Below are 17,511 nucleotides of genomic sequence, written 5' to 3'. Positions count from 1 at the left end.
CCTCATCCCCGGGGCTGTTAAATTTTGAAAAGGTGGGCCTCACAGACCTCCCCGAGCCCCGGGAACAACCACCTCCCCAGGGCCAATTAATTTTTTCTTAAACGGGAGGGTGACCATGCGGCCCCAATCCTGGGATGTTCTTGGCCCTGGGGACCCCCACCTCCCTGAGGCAAGCCCTCATACAAGAAAGGAGGGGAGCTTCCTGGTGCTAATAATGGCTTTAAGGACGCTGCCGCCCAGGGTTGACTCCTGCTAAGTCCTGGGGTTCTCACCCCAGAGACATAGCTGTTTGCTGTGGCTTGGCAGGTGCTTGACCGCTTCCACCAAGCCACAGCAAACTCTCCGCTTCCAGGAAGTGAGAGCATTGAAAATTCTCTTGGTTGCTGGAAGTGGAGCAGAATTGCTTTAACACACAAGGAGCTGCCTTTCTAGCAACTTCTTGTGTGTGAAAGCAATGCTGTCTCCTGCAGGAGGCGGGGAGCCGGCAGTGACTGTGGGGGCATTCAGGCTGCCCCCGCGGCCCCAGTGGAGACTGGTACCTGGGGCTGAAATTGACCGATGGAGGGGGGCCACATTTTCACCCACCCCTAATCAAAAAAGGGCAAGCCCTGGATGATGGTGTTCCCTGGGCAAAAATCATCCAGGGAAGGGGGCTACATGGCCCCTTCCCCATTTCAATAATGCCTGGCCCTGGGGGATGGGGTCCCTGGGGTAGAAGTGGCCCAGGGAAGTGGAGAATGCAGCCCCCATTCCCTAATAAAACAAAGAAAATAAAAAAGAGGCGGCCTGGGGAACTCGCTGGAGGCCCACCCACTTTCACATCCAGCATGAAAACACCCCTCCTGGCACCCTCCTGAAGTCCTTGGGGGCCAACTACCCCTCCTGTTACCTTCAATATGTCTCACACAGTGAGATTGCTGAGAGGGCATTAGAGGCCACGCCCCTTTCACCACCACTCTAATGTGCCTCATGGACCCCTACTGGTTGGTGAAAGACGTCCCCTTGGCTGCTGAGGGTACTTAGGGACCTACAAGCCCTCCTATTATGTCCAGTAAGTCCCACAATGCAGGATTGCTGAGAGATCTCCGAAGGCCATACCCCTTTCTCCACCACTCGGCAAATGATCCTCGTGTCGCACTACTGTTTGGGGGATGAAGTCCCCTTGAATGGTGAGGGTCCTTGGGGGCCAAGAACCCCTCCCCATACAGTGGGACTGGTGTGAGCTGGTTGGAAGCCCCACCCTCTTTTTCCACCACTTTGCAAACTCACCTCCTGGCACACTACTGGTTGAAGATGAAGTCCCCTTTGATGCTGAGGGTCTTTGGGAGTGAAGAACCCCTCCTGTTGCCTCCAGTTAGTCCCACACAGCAGGATTGCTGTGAGGTAATTGGAGGCACGCCCCTTTTCTCCACCACTCTGTCAATGTGCCTCCTGGCGCAGTACTGGTTGGGGGATGAAGTTTACTTTACTCCCGAGGGAACTTGGGGGCCCAGGAGACCTCCTAGTATCCCTCATAAGTCCTATACAGTGGGATTCCTGGAAGCTGGTTGGAAGCCCCATCCCTTTCTCCACCACTCTGCAAACGCGACTACTACTTCAAAGATCTTAAAATTTAAGTGAAAAAAACAAAGGTTACAGTTAGGAAAAAGACATTAAAAACTCTCAAATTACATCACTGATGACATCATCCAGTGATTGTGTGTTTTAAAACAAGTTTATGTGTGTTAAATATATATACCAAGGTCTGTTGGTCAATCAGTGGCTGTATGAATGCCTGTTTGGATGATTCAGTGGGTGCATGACTGACTGTGTAAGTTAGTGATTAGGTGTCTCAGTGAATGTATGGGTGAGTGACAGGTTGTGAAAATGTCTGTATCTGTCAATTGGTGTCTAAATGGCTGTTTGGGTGTGTGAGTGGGTATGTGAGTTTCTGTATGGGTGAGTGATTGGTTGTCTGAGCACCTCTATGGGTGTCTGAGTGTCTGTGTGGGTGATTGAAGGGGTGTGTGACTGCCTGTATGGATGATTGAATGGGTGAGTCAGTGGCTGTATGGGTTAGTGAGTGTATGTGTGAGGGGCTGTATGGGTGCGTGAGTATGTATATGGCTGTGTCAGTGAGTAAACGCATGTGTCAGTGGTATATGGGTGAGTAAATGGGCATGTGAAAGGCAGTATAGGTGAGTGATGGGCTATGTGAATGACTGCCTGGATGAGTGAGTATTGTGTCTATATGGTTGGGTGTATGCTTGTGTCAGTGACTGTATACGTGAATGTGTACATGTTAGTATCTGTATGAGTGAGTGAGTGTGTGTATAACTGTATGGGTGAGTAAGTGGCTGTGTGATTGACTGTATGGGTGAGTAGATGTGTGAGTTGTTCTATGGGTCACTCTCTCAGTGTGAGTGGCTTTATGGGTATATGACTGAATATGTCAATGGCTGTATTAGTGAGTGAGTGGGTGTATGAATGGCTGTATGGGTGAGTGAATATTGTTCTATTAATCAGTGATTGGCTGTTTATGTACTGGTATGGGTCTGTGAATGGTTTTGAGAAAAGTAGTGTGGAAGTTGGAGTGGGTGTATGAAAGGTTATTTGTGGGTGTGTCAGAAATACTCTGGATGATGTCATTACTGATGCCATCAGCGATGTAATTTGAGATGTCATCATTGATGTCACTGACCATGTCATGAGTGATTTAATATGTGAGGTAATAAGCAGTGCATTGCAGGGCCGCTCACTAACTAGAACAGCTGCATTTCACTGGTTTTGTATGAGTGAAACCTGAGCTTAACTATAACGTCCCTGTAACCATTGTTTTTTTCAGTAAATATATATATATATATACGGGGAAATGCTTCGTATTAGAAGAATATGTAGCAATGACACTGACTGTAGTATAGCACAAAAAGACTGCAAAACTAGGTTTTTGAGTAGAGGTTACCCTATGGAACTCATTGATAAAGCCATCTGCAAAGCCAATGAACCAGGTAGGGCACTAGCACTACTAGGCAGAAAGAAACCGGTCTCTGGTGAACACACGGAGTCAAGATTGATTCTGACATATAACAACCAACATCAGACCATACGCAAGATCATAAAGAAAAACTGGGCACTAATTGTGAATGATCCTGTATTGGGGAGTCAATTACCACGATCTCCCAGTATCTCATACAGGAGGGCCAGGTCCCTTAACAATTGCCTAGTGTCCAGTAGCCCCGAAATCAGAACTAACAATTCTTGGCTCAATAGCAGCACAGGTTTTTTCAAATGTGCAGTATGTAAGGCCTGCAAAAACGGGGTCAACAAAACAGAATATACTACTCCCCTTAGTGCGAGTCCTGTCCCCATTCAGCACAAACTTACCTGTAAGACTGAATACGTGGTGTATGTGCTGGAGTGTCCGTGTGGCCTGCGCTATGTGGGCAGTACCAAGCTCCAGGTCCACAAGCGGATACTCCAGCACCTACGAGCCATCACCAATGGGGACACCACGTACCCAGTGGCCAGGCATTTCAATGAGTCCCATAATAGTAACCCAGTAGGCCTGAAATACTTTGCCATAGATACAGTCTTGCCCCTAAGAAGAGGTGGCAATCGAGAGGCATTGTTGCGCAAATTAGAAACCAGGCACATTATTCTCATGGATTGCAAAACACCAAATGGACTCAATGCTAGTGAAGACTATTTTACCTGTCTCTAAATATTTTTGAAAAAATAATGTTTTAAAAATAACTGTTTCAGCATTTTAACATATAAGACTGCCTTCTCCCGAGACCAATTTGGTCTCTTTCTTTATGATTTTTTTATAACATATCTCTTTATACACACACATTTGGTTTGCACATATTTATGATGATTTTATCTCTGCATCTTTTGTACGTACAGCAATATGACATCTAATGATGGGTAGGACTAGCATTTGTCTCACATTATTGACAAAGTGTCCAATAGGATCTAAGGTAACATATTCAGAACGTGATCTTATGCATTATTTTTGAACTGATTAAATGTTCATTAGCTATTCTTTGCAAACAAGGTACCCTAATTTTTATATATGATATTTATTTATTTATTTATCTATTTATCTATATTTATGTGGGCATGTATCACAATTTGTATCTATTTTACTACTCACACATGGTTTTAATATGTATACAAAACAACAAGGTTTTTTAAGAACATGCGGCTTAATATGTAATGCATTTGTGTTTTATTCTCTTATGTATATATTTATATATTTATATATTTATATACTGTGTATGTCCTAGGTAGATTCTTGTCCTTTACCCCATTTCCCGTATTATACGGTGACTCCTAATCATGTATTTTACATTTATATCGTGCTCCGATCTAACATGCATTTACCGGTATGTTGAGATATGATCGGAGGATGTTTTTTATGTCTATTGCTCAAAACACACACCTGATGCATCTGATAATGAGGTTGTTCACTTTAAATATTTCTGTCACGTCCTCAAACGTTGTCATGTGATCAAGGCCCCACGAGGGCTGAAACGCGTTATGGCGGCATTGGTGTTGGGCACTAAATAAACGCTGGCACAAAAAGCACATTGGGTACGCTTCGTCTTTTGCCAAGGATTTGGTTACCTGAAGGCGTTTCTTCTTCATATATATATATATATATACATACAAATAAACAGACAGTACCGAAGCACTGACACAGACTCCTCCTTGCCTCTTTCAACGGTGGTCCGCGGCGAGGTGGCGAACCTCATAACATCACATCAAACGCTGTACGCCTCCTAAGAAAGCAGCAGCCGCGGACACTAAAAGGCTTTTCAGCAGTTGTTTTTTTTGCAGAAATCGGCAACTCATCGCGTTTCGGGACCACGTCCCTTGATCACATATATATATATATATCATTCAAAAGTTGCCCTGAGGCTTAAAGACGCCACTCCACGAAGGATAGTTTGGCAGAACTCTTTATTTTCATACCGGCTTTCACATTCCAATTTATCCAGTAATCCCTTACGCATTTCGGAGCTGCTGCTTCTTCATGTGAGGGAAACCTGACAGTCACGGGTCTCCGCAGCATGCACGTGCTCCGATTGCTCATGTTCTGAGGCCCACTGGAGGGCTTGTCAAATATCATAATGGCAAGCTGGCAGTTTATGGGAACCCACTGGAGGGAAAGAATCGCTGCAGCGCATACTACAATTCCCAGGATGCAAAAATGAAGACACTCACCTATGCGGCCCTTCAGAGGGCAATAAAAGGATTATGCAAATCAGAGAAATTGCATGCTGCAGAGACCAGTAACTGTCAGGCTAGTAGTTGTATTGATTATCATTTTTTTTAAAAGTTTATGGAGTACCACAATACTTTCATAAAATTAGCCGGAAAGTTCTGCAATACCTGTTGCAATAGAAAAAGACAATAATATATGACAAAATACACTCTACTCAACTTCATTTTACTACACGCCACTCCACTTTATGACACTACCCACCACTAAACTCTATGACATACCCCTCCAGTCTGTGACACACTACTCTATGCCACTCTATGGCATGCCAATCTACTCCACGCTATGACACACCATTTCATTCTGTGACTGCCACTCAACTCTATGACACTCTAATCTAGAACACTCCATTCCACTCTAAAACACTTAATGCCACTGCACCCAATGAGACGCCACTCTATGACACTGTACTTCACTCTTATCCACATTATACCATTCTGCAATACTCTACTGAACTCTATGCCACTGTACAACACTCTACTCAATGACACTCAACTGGACGGCACTCCACTTGACGACACTCCACTCCACTCTATGCCACTCTGCTCTACTCTACGACGCGCCACTCTACACCGCTCTACTCTAGAGAACTCTACTCCACTGTATGCCCCTACACTCTATGCCACTCTACTCCACTCTATGACACTGCATGCCATGACACTCCACTCTACAACATGCCACTACACTGTATAACATGATACTCCACTCTATTACACTCTACTTTACAACACTTCACACAACTTCACGTTAATCTACAACACACCACTCTGCTCTAGAACATTCCACTTCACTCTATGACACGGCAATCCACTCTAAAACATGACACTCCACTCTACGCTTTTATGATTATATTTTTAATCAAATAAAGTTATCACCTACACTGTCACTCTACGCCACGGTGCAGGGACAGAATATTGAATAAAAAATATCGAATTACACAAATGTCGAGGTAAAAATATTGTGGGTCAGAAATATCGACATACAAATTCTCGTGCTCAAGAATATCGAATTTAGGTAAATAATACCGAAGTACATAATATCGTTTGCAGAAATATAGTTGTTAAAAAAACGATTTTTTATTAATGGTATGCATTTCAGTATATATTTTACATGTATGTGATGTATGTTTTTTTGTATAAAATGTGCTTGTATTTTTAATATATGTGTTACATTTTTAGTAGTTAATCATTTTTTTTTTATTTGATTTTTGCGTTTTTAGTTCTGTAGCAGGTTTTGAGTTTATAAGGAAATAGGTTGTGAAGCAATTTAATTATATTAAACTAATTGAATATTTTTAAAGTTAATAATATTTTTTTATTTGAATTTTGCATTTTTAGTACTATAGCGGGTTTGGGTTTATAGGGGAATAGGGTGGGAAGTAATTTAATGATATTAAATAATTGAATAATAAAAATTGGTTGTTAATTAATTTTAATTAGTTAATTGGTAATTAATTATGGTAATTGTGTAATTAATTGTAGGTGTGTGTTGTGGTGTTTATAGGTTTAAAGGGTAGAAAGGGTGGGAAGTAATTTATTTTTGATGGATGAATTAATAATTAGTTTTTACTTAATTTTAATTAATTAATTGGTCATTAATAATGGTAACTGTGTATTTAGGTGCCAATTCCAATCCTGTAAAACCCGTGTACGTTTCGTCATACGGAGCGTATACTCTGTACGACTCGTACCCGGGAAATCCACCGTACAATCCAGCAAGTACGATTCGTACAGAAATAGCATTTCCGTACAATTCGTACAAAACACCGTACGGCTAAAAAATACCTACGAGTCTGATCCTGGACAGTGCGTACGCGACGTCCGTACGGAGTCAGGCAGCGTTTCACGGACCAGCAAGTACGATTCGTCCCTACGTCACTCCGCACAGCTATTTTTCTACGGCAGCCAAAAAATGCTGGAAAACTGAGTCCGACGCAAAAACGGAGCCCCGATACATGACGAACAGCCATGGACCCCATCCTACGTGTCATCCCGGCCCTCTTAGCCTATGACCTGGTGCACCGAACCCGACGCACACGCCGCAGAAGGTGAGAACAAATCCCAGGGCCCAAGGGGGGTGAGGGGCAGGAAACATACCCCCTACCCAAATTAAAAACTACAATATTGAGGACATACATTACCTCCAGGGTCTGGTCACTCCCGGGGGCGTGTCCACCAATCACTGCATCCCACAACAACGGAAGTGGACATGTACGCGTCCCCCTACGGCAACACTACAATAGTGATACGCACTGTACTCACACATCCATAGTGTGGGTTCGGTCCGTATCACTATAGTAGTGGTGCTGTGGGGGTACGCGTGGTACGGACCGAACACACGCTCTCAGAGCGTGTGTATGGCCCGTATCACTATAGTAGTGGTGCCGTAGGGGTACGCGTGGTACGGACCGTACACACGCCCCAGAGCGTGTGTACGGTCCGTATCACTATAGTAGTGGTGCCGTATTGGTACGCATGGTACGGACGTACACACGCTCCAGAGCGTGTGTACGGTCCGTATCACTATTGTAGTGGTGCCGTAGGGGTACACGTGGTACGGACCGTACACACGCTCTCAGAGCGTGTGTTCGGTCCTTACCACGCGTACACCTACGGGACCACTACTATAGTGAAACGGACTGTACACACGCTCTGAGAGCGTGTGTACGCTCCGTACCACGCGTACACCTACGGTACCACTACTATAGTGATACGGACCGTACACACGCTCTGAGAGCGTGTGTACGGTCCGTACCACACAGCACCACTACTATAGTGATACGGACCGTACACACGCTCTGAGAGCATGTGTATAGTCCGTACCACGCGTACTCCTACAGCACCACTTCCATAGTGATACGGACCGTACACACGCTCTGAGAGCATGTGTACGGTCCGTACCACGCGTACACCTACGGCACCACTACTATAGTGATACGGACCATACACACGCTCTGAGAGCGTGTGTACAGTCCATACCACGCGTACACCTACAGCACCACTACTATCGTGATATGGACCGTACACATGCTCTGAGAGCGTGTGTACGGTCCGTACCACGCGTACACCTACGGCACCACTACTATAGTGATACGGACCGTACACACGCTCTGAGAGCGTGTGTACGGTCCGTACCATGTGTACACCTACGGCACCACTACTACAGTGATACTGACCGTACACACGCTCTCAGAGCATGTGTACGGTGCGTTTCACACGCTTACACTGGTGATAGGAGGCACACACGAAAGGAATGGAGGTCTCCGACTCGCACAAGGCTGTACATCAAGTCATTGTCATTGCAGACTTTCATGTGCAGGGCCTAGGTGTGTCAGGCAGTGATATTGCACATGTCTCCTCATGTAGTTGCACAATTGATGTTTGATGACCTGTATACACATGTCATGTGTGATGGGGCACTATGTGGCACACTTCCCCTTCACACTTTGCACATGTGTGCCTGTAATACAAACGTGTCAAGCACAGCATCACTGGTATGGCACAGTCACCACCACCTGCAACTGTCCCCTAATGCCAGGGACAGGGACACTAACAACTGACATTTCACGATCAGCGTGCCCTGATGTGACTATGTCATGTGTGTGTCATGTGTTCCCATGAGCTTGCTGTTAGTGTTCCGTCAACTACATCTGCTGTTGCTACATCCAACATGTGTCTGTGTGGAGATGGCCATGGCACACATCTACGCACACCATGCCACATGTGGATTCCCACATAAGCAGGGTCTGTATGCATCGGACATGATATTTTCACATGAGGACATATCTGCGTCGTTTCAATGTCTGTGTTTTCTGTTTTCACGTGTACCCCTTCATCGCAATGTGTTTGATCTGTACATTTGACATTCCATGTGACCTGTGCGTCTAGCATGCCGTCAGCTGTCTGTATGAGATGACATCCTTTAAAAGCAGCTATGTGGATGTATGTCACTCCAGTGATGTCTCTGGCTGTTCACTCAGACTGGCCCCCAGCTCGTTTCAGGGCATGTCATGTAGACTTGCCAATCAACGGGTGTATCTGGCTTTTCGTAGGAGTATCACCAAGCTGGCATACGTGTCCTGGATGTATTGCACAGACCAGACTCTGTATTTAGCTGATGTGTAGTAGCAGTTTAGCATGTGCTCTGTTCATTGACATTGATGTTGTTATTCTCTCAATCTCCGTTATTCAATACAATTTCCTGCAGGGCACCGCCTGTCCCCCGACCAATGCCAGACTTGGGTGCCATGAGGGAAAGTGCCTGCATCCGACGTTACAGATTCACTCAACAGTTGATTGAGGACTTGACCAACAAGCTGGCACCACACCTCCAACCGCGACACAGGTATCCTACTGCGCTGACCCCCAAGATAAAGGTGATGGCAGCCCTACTTTTTTTTGCCACAGGTACGTTTCAATTCACCATAGCTGATGTTGGTGGCATGTCACAGACAATGCTCAGCCGTGTCCTGCGTGATGTTTTGGCAGCCATGTTGGAGCACCTTGATGAATTCATCCATTTTCCTACTCCTGAGGAGTTGACAGGTGTCAAGGGTGATTTCTATGCCCTGGGAGGGATGCCCTATGTCATTGGGTCCATTGATGGGACACATGTGGCTTTGGTACCACCACAGGCACAGGAGGTAGCCTATCGCAACCGTAAACATTACCACTCTATAAATGCCCTTGTGGTGTGTCTTGCTAACATGCTGATTTCCCATGTCTGTGCACGTTTTCCAGGGTCAGCACACGATGCCTACATCATGAGGCGTAGCAGGGTGCCATAAATGATGCTGCGGCTGCACAACGAACGAGCATGTCTTGTTGGTGGGTATACTCGGTTTGTCCTGTGTGTTGCGGTATCTTTGGCTCTTACGGCATCTCCTGACCCACTTTTTTACATGATGTTTCCATGTAGGGGAGTCTGGCTATCCCAACATGCCATGGCTGATGACACCTCTCCGCAACCCAAGATCAGCTGCAGATCACCGGTACAACAATGCACACAGGCAGACCAGGTGAGTGATTGAGAGGACGTTTGGCCTCCTGAAGAGCCGATTACGGTGCCTTCACAAGACAGGCGGGTCCCTCCCATATGCACTGGCGAAGGTCTGCAAAATCTTCCTCATGTGCTGCATGCTGCACAACATAGCAGTGGAGAAGGCAGTGCCACTCATCCTGGAGCAGGATGAGCAGGAACATCCACCCGTGGAGGATGAAGGGCTTGGTCACGAGGCAAGTGAGGAGGAGGAGGAGGATATCCGGAGCCAGCTCATACGCAACTTCTTCTCATAATGGTGAGTCACTGGGTCTGAGTGTGCACGCTTGTAGCCTTGGGTGGCATGTGTTGCAATGTGTGTGTCCAGCTGACTGCATGCTAAGTGACTTAGATGTGTGTTCTGATGTGTCACTCGAGTGATGATGTCATTCCACACATTTTAGCAGAGACACTTTCTTTTAAATTAGCATGGGGACAACATTGTTCATGTTTAGTATATGACCATGTATGCGGAGAGAAATCTTTTAGCTGACTTCTTGTGTGTCTGTCATTCCCAGGTTCTTGCACATGTTGTCTGCTTGTGTAATCGTTGTCCTCCTGCTATTCCTCATGAGTATTGCAACGTGTGCTGAATCAGCGTTCCATGCACGGACATGGGGAAATGTAATTTTGGGTAAGGATTGCAGCAAGGCATTTTGGGGGTGGTACGTGTTTGGAATGTGTGGGGACTGCTTCTGTGAATGTTGTGTTACCATGCATACATGTCGACTCACCATGGGGCACATAACATGTAGCATAACTCCCATGAATTGATGGGCACCCTTCGTGTCAGTCATCTGTAATGGATTTTGGATTCTGATGAAGGCATGAATGTGTGTAAAACTTCCCTCTGAAACATACGGGATGCTACGGATGGGCATATTGTGGGACATCCCCATAACAGGCTCAATGGGGAATTGCAGCCTCTCCGTGTGCAGCAGGAGGTGTTTGGCTCATCCCCTTAACTTGTGTGCCAGTTCATTTGGATTTACAACATCCGTGTTGTGAAGGCGGTGTCCAGCGTAGGTCCCACATGTTCAGTCAAATGACCTGTGAGTCTGTTCATATTGATGCATTTCCCTTAGTGTGAGCTTGAGTAATAAAGGTGTTCCTCACCCTCCAAAGTGCCTCATCTCTGTCAATGCAGGTCTCTTGCCACTTTGCAAGCGTCATCTCTGGCATAGTTGTCAAAGATTGTGCATATGAGTGTATGTGTAGTTCGGCAACATGCATGCAGCTCTTCATGGCTAATGATCTCTATTGTGCATGAAGTCCATGGTTGTGTATGTATTTGGGCAGGTTGCTCCCCCCAATGGGCCGTCAACGCATGCTGAAGGTGTGTCTCCTGTGTGCAGCTCGGCCTTCTGTTTCCTGATCCAGGGAAACGTCAGAGTCAGAACAAGCGATTCTGCCTGAGTAGCCGCAAATGGCTCTCACCTAACTGACTGACACCCTGAATGAAGATGTCCAACTTGCGAAACAAGGAGCAGATACAATCGGTCTGACCTCCTTAAATCGAAGGTGGTGAGTACTAATCTCCACCTCCAGAATACTTGTGGAGAGCCTACTAAAGCCCCCCATTTCACCCTTTGGTCCTGACGAAAGCCTCAAGACCCTGCATGGGGCTGAAACATGTTGACCAGATAACACTAGATTCATACCAGTGCATTAAACTAATAATTAAGTTTATTCACATGCACGACCACCATTTTTAATTTCCCTTTGTCAAGTACCCCAAGAATAAAGGACACGGGATTTGACTTTAGGAATTTTAACATCACAGTTCACAGAGCACGAGCACGCCCTAGTTCCGTTATTTCTGACCACTACTGCACAACCAGTTGGTCTTTCTCCATGGGGAGGTTAGCATTTGGACAATAAAAAGCCCAATGATCATGCTATCACGATACACTACGGCGGAGAATCAAGATATACCGCCTTACGCCAGTGTACGTATATGAGGGTTTTTTAAGGATGCCCAACCACATAAACTGAAAGACCCTGGTACACAGGACAAGTGGTCCATTTCCCCACCTTGATATTTTTGTCCTGATCATGTGTCAGTCAACTTTGGTGATTGTTCATCCATTTTCTCTGGGTGAGCCATGAGTAACCTGACCCTCCTTCCTTTACGTACACCTGTTGCAGTTGTCCTTTCTGACATCCTTGTCTTTGTGTGCTACTTTCGGCCTAGTTTCCAGTACATGCCGCCTGCTGCTGCGGCCCCTGCGGCAAGGGCCCACCAATTTCCCTGATTCTGCAACCCACACGCCTCCAAGATGCTCCTCCCTTCCTCCCTCCACCCATTCATTAGGCTGTCATCAGCTTGTCTGTGCCACTGTTGCGGCCACGTGGTGCCAAAGGCGGGACCGTCAGCGCATGCAACGTGCACATTGCATGACCTTCATGTCCTTGCATGACCCACATCACACAGTCTCATGTTGCAGCCACCCTCCAAGCAATGTCCAACCGAAAATCAAACGCCTGCTCTCAGGCATACCCTAAGCGCACACACGACACCTTTGCATGCTGAGTGTGCAACTCCAACTGCCTACACAGTGCTGCCCCGCCTTCCAGGCCCTGTCATACCAACCAGGTCATGTCCCTCCTACTCCACACCAGCACCGTCCAACAGCACGCCATTGGACTCTGTTACCTCCTCAACACAACAGGTCCACACATCACCTTCATGACAGTGACCTGGATAAAAGCATCCTCAGCACACAACTTCTTCATTGCCATCTCAGACGTATACAAGAGCACCCGCAGGGACGGCACTAACAATCCCGGAGGATGAATTAATATCTATTCCCAAGTACGCACTCAGGGTCACAAATCCGGTTTGGGACAAATCCCCTGCAAACCCTCAGAGTAACAATCATCTACAGATCTCCGGGCCTACATCCACAATTCCGCAAAGCCATCAACATGTCCATCTTCACGCACGCCCTCACATCCACAGGATACATGTGGCTGTGGGCCAGGAACGTCTGGCTGGATGAGAACCACACCAGCATCCATCATTGGTCCATCCACATTAGCATCCACGTCTCTGACGAGCAACACACTGTCACACACCCCGCTACCAATCCCCCAAAGATGCTTGATGTAAGTCAACACAAACATGCTGTGTGGGACACTGGAACCAACACCACCGCCACACCCTGCAACCTCACACACTGGATCAGCAACTGATCCAACAATCTAGCCACGTTGACAGACTTTCCTGTGACGCACATCAACAATTAAGCCACCTGGGACAAGGCAGACCTACTGGACTCATACACGTCTAGCAGTACTCTTGTGCACAGCTTGCAACACAAATAACCATCAGTGGCCTTACAACCCTGGAAAACGGCACACACAGCAATCACCATATCATCAGCAAGGACAATTGGAGATCCTTCAGATGGGGCAGAGGCCAAAAAACCGCACAACATCAAGGAGCTCATCAGCATTGTGAGTGCACTGTCATCTGCTCTCTATCCAAAAGACACCCCACCCTTGCAAGGCTGAGCCAATCCCTTGCAACTTTCTACCACTACAAGCTCATGGACATACACGCAAGCCTTGGTACACAGAGGCAGAATGCACTATTATACGCGGGACCAACCCCACACAGGTTTTGGACTTCCATCATCAGGAGATACAACACCGGGCTCATGTGCAACATCCATCAGGCCCCTTCCCACACAACATCTCAACCACATCATTCCCCATCCTTGTAGCCCCCGTCCAGCATGTCATGTATGTATCATTGGAGTTAGCCACATTCCATGGTAGATAGAGGCATGCAGTGACCCAGGCCCTTCTTAGACAATGGACGGCAGGAACGCAGGCTCTCAAGGAACATCACCGTGCTTCCCTAGCCAGCACATGTCATCAGGAAGACAGTCAACGTGCAACTGACAAACTTCCTCCACGCAAAGAGCTCCAGGCAACCTGCACAAGACCAGCTTCACCAGTAATCACCCCACTGCAACTGCCATCATTGCCACCAACACCGACAACTTTGCCCTGCTCAACAATGGTGAGGCCACCCCCTTGACCTCTCCACAGCATTATACACGATGTGCTCACACACTGTTAGCTCACACATCTCCAACACTGGTATCCAGGGGATGGACCAGGATGAAATCACCAAGTAGCTCACCAGCAAGGCCATGGGAGTGGGACTCAAGCCTTAAGCATGTAGTACAGTGGCGTCATCTGGCACATGGCCCAGGGCTCATCTCTCAGCGTGTCAATATTCAATGTGTCCATGACCCCCCTCGCCACCATCACATGCGCACACAATCTCATCATCTCGTGTGCCATTGACAGCCAGCTGCTCTTCACCCTCACCAAAGACACAGCCCTTGCCAGATCCAACCTTCAAGAAGGCATGAGGTCCATTGATGAATGGCTGAACATCAGCCACCTGAGGCAGGACTTGGCCAGGACTGAGGTAATCATCGGAGGATTGTCCCCTTACAGCTGGGTCAACTCCTTGTGTCCCACCCACCAGGGCACTGCACCAGCACCCAGTGGCCATGCACACAAGACGGTGTGCACCATGGACTTGTCGCTCACAATTTCCATGCAACTCACCAGCATCTGTACCTCATGCTGCAACACCCTCCGCATGATGCACATGATCCACAGATAGATCCACTCCAAGGCAAGACAGACCGTCCCCCAGGTCCACAACACCAGCCGTGTCAACTACAGCCCTGCCCTCTACGGAGCAAGTACAGCCAAACTCCCGGAAAACTTGTCCACATCCAGGGTGCATCTGCACACCTCAGCTTCAACATCCCGTGCCCCAGCCACATCACCATCCACCTGAGATAGCTGCAATGGATCACTGTCTGCTGCAGGATGGCCTTCACACTCCTCACCCGCACTCAGGAGACAGTACACAACTCCAGACCCCAAACCAACCTTGGACGTCTGTCATCCAAGACCCCGTTGGGCCAACTCCGTGCATCCAACCTTGCCCTGGCCACCATTCTTCACATCCACCGAACTCCAGCATGCAGGACATAGTTCTCCCACCTGGCCAAACATACCTGGGACTCCCTCCCCGGGAACCTCCACATGAGCCATGACCTCTACTCCTTAATGATACTCTTCCAAATAGGTCTGTCCGCACAGTATTGCATGCCCCCCCTCAGCAGCTTGAGGCCATCACGGGTGAGTATTGTGCTCCATGTCTGTTTTGGATGATACATTGTGACCCATGTGTGTCCTGTACCGGACTCAGATCCCAGGGTATGGATGGCTGGAGTTAGTTCAACACTCAGGCATAGTTTGACATTTACCGACACGTATGTTGTGGACTCATGCAAAATGACTGCAACATCTAATAAAAGAAATTTAGTTTTATTCTCGTGGGGGGCGTATTTTGTGGGAAAAAATAGGTGCTATACAGTGTGCCTAGAATCCAAAGTTCACAGGAGGAGATGGGATCCTTGGCATTTGAAGTCATCAGAGTCCAGAACACAGTGTTTGTCATCATTGGTCAGACTGTGACCAGCAAGTCCATGTGGCAGAGAATGTCAGTGAATGAGGTGATGCTGTTGCGCATGAAGGCCAGGTGCCAGGCCAGGTGACCTGGTAGATGTGGATGGTCCGCTGCCTCTCACGGTCTTTTCCGTGGACGACCCACCTTCCTCGCGGGACCCTCAGATGCAGGCCTTGACGATGCTTGGGATGCTCCATCAGACGAATCCTCCTCCTCCTCCCTCCCTGTGGCTGGTGGTGGTCTTCGCCTGGTGGCACAGGGAGGGTTGCCCATGTTGTCGGCGATCCGACAGAGTGAACGGCTTATGTCCGTTTGCACCGCCAGGAGCTCAGCCAGTCTTGCCTCCATCCGTCCTTGGTGTTCTTGTTGACTGGCGTGTTGCTCAGCCTGGTGGTTCTTAATCTCTGTGAGGGTCTCCACTACCTGGCTGATGGCCCTGGTGTCATGCCGGTATGCCTCCATGATGTTGCGTATGTGTGACATACCGGTCCCTTCAGCTGGCTGGTCAGGTTCTCGCCTCCGCCTGCCTCCACTCCCACCACCCCTGCCCACACGAGCCTGGCCTGCCGTTGTGGGCACATCGGGTCTACGGTACCCCTGAGGGATGGCAGTTGCGGGGTTGTCTGCCTCCTTCTGGGTGCCCGGCGAACCTTGTCCCTCCAGGTCAGACTGACTCAGTTGTTCAGTGCGGGCAGGGCTCCTGGGTGTCTTCTGGGATGTGGCAGGAATGGGGGTGGTGGTTGGCACAGATGATCCTGAAGCAGGTGCTGAAGGGGCTTGGACACCAGAGGGTCCAGGTGGGTTGGGGTCTTCCGCGGAGTATTGAGAGGCGTCACTGCCGGTGGGCTCAGGTTCCTCCCGAGCCTGGGATTGTGATTCTTCCCCCCGCTTGTTGGGGGAGATCCATGAGGTTGCCCTGTGTGTGGGAGAGAGACAATGTTAATGCTGTTTCTTGCGACATCCATGTTTCATACATATTCAAGTTGGCACAGTTCCTCCAGGTAGTTGTATGTGCCTAGCATTCTCCTCAATGTTCACCTGTGGATCGGTATGTTGAGGGGGACAGATTGATATGTTCTCCTGAGTGTTTGACATGTAGATTTTTGGCTCGGATGCTTCTTTGGCTATGGATTGATCTTGTTGTGTCACATGTCCATTGTGGGCGTGGGTAAATCGATTGCCTGCCCCGGGGGTGTGTGCTTGTGTAAGGGGTGTGTGTGACAGGGCCTGCTGGTGGGTGTAGTGTGATTTGGCAGTGGGTCTCCCAGGTGATGTATCTGTCCCCCCATGGAGCATGCTGCCATAACAGTGAGTGTGAGTTCCTGTCCTAGATATCTGAGCTTGTTGTGTTGGTGTTTGAGTTTGCAGTGGTCACAGGAGGGCCTTGTGCTGCCTACAGCAGGGCCAAGTGTCAGCTACCTTGTCAGTACTTTGCCAGTCCCTGTGCATTGAGCAAGGTGCAGGGGTATGTACCTGGGCCATATGGGCTGAGGGCAATGGTGTCTGATTCAAAGTTGAACAATGTGTTTTGTGAGCCCCACCCTCCCAGCATCCCGGACATCCAGTCTTGGGTTAGTGCTTCGTGTAGCCTGGGACATGGCATGGCCTTGCTTTGTGAATGGGGCATACACATGTTAGTGGCATGAGCGTTGTTTTTGAGTGTGGTTGTGTCCGGTGAGGGCTTGGGGGTAGTTGCGTGCAT

Source organism: Triturus cristatus, chromosome 12, assembly GCF_964204655.1.
Source record: "Triturus cristatus chromosome 12, aTriCri1.1, whole genome shotgun sequence".
Lineage (NCBI taxonomy): Eukaryota > Metazoa > Chordata > Amphibia > Caudata > Salamandridae > Triturus > Triturus cristatus.
The sequence above is the reverse complement of the archived record's forward strand: the minus strand, read 5'-3'. Positions refer to the sequence as shown.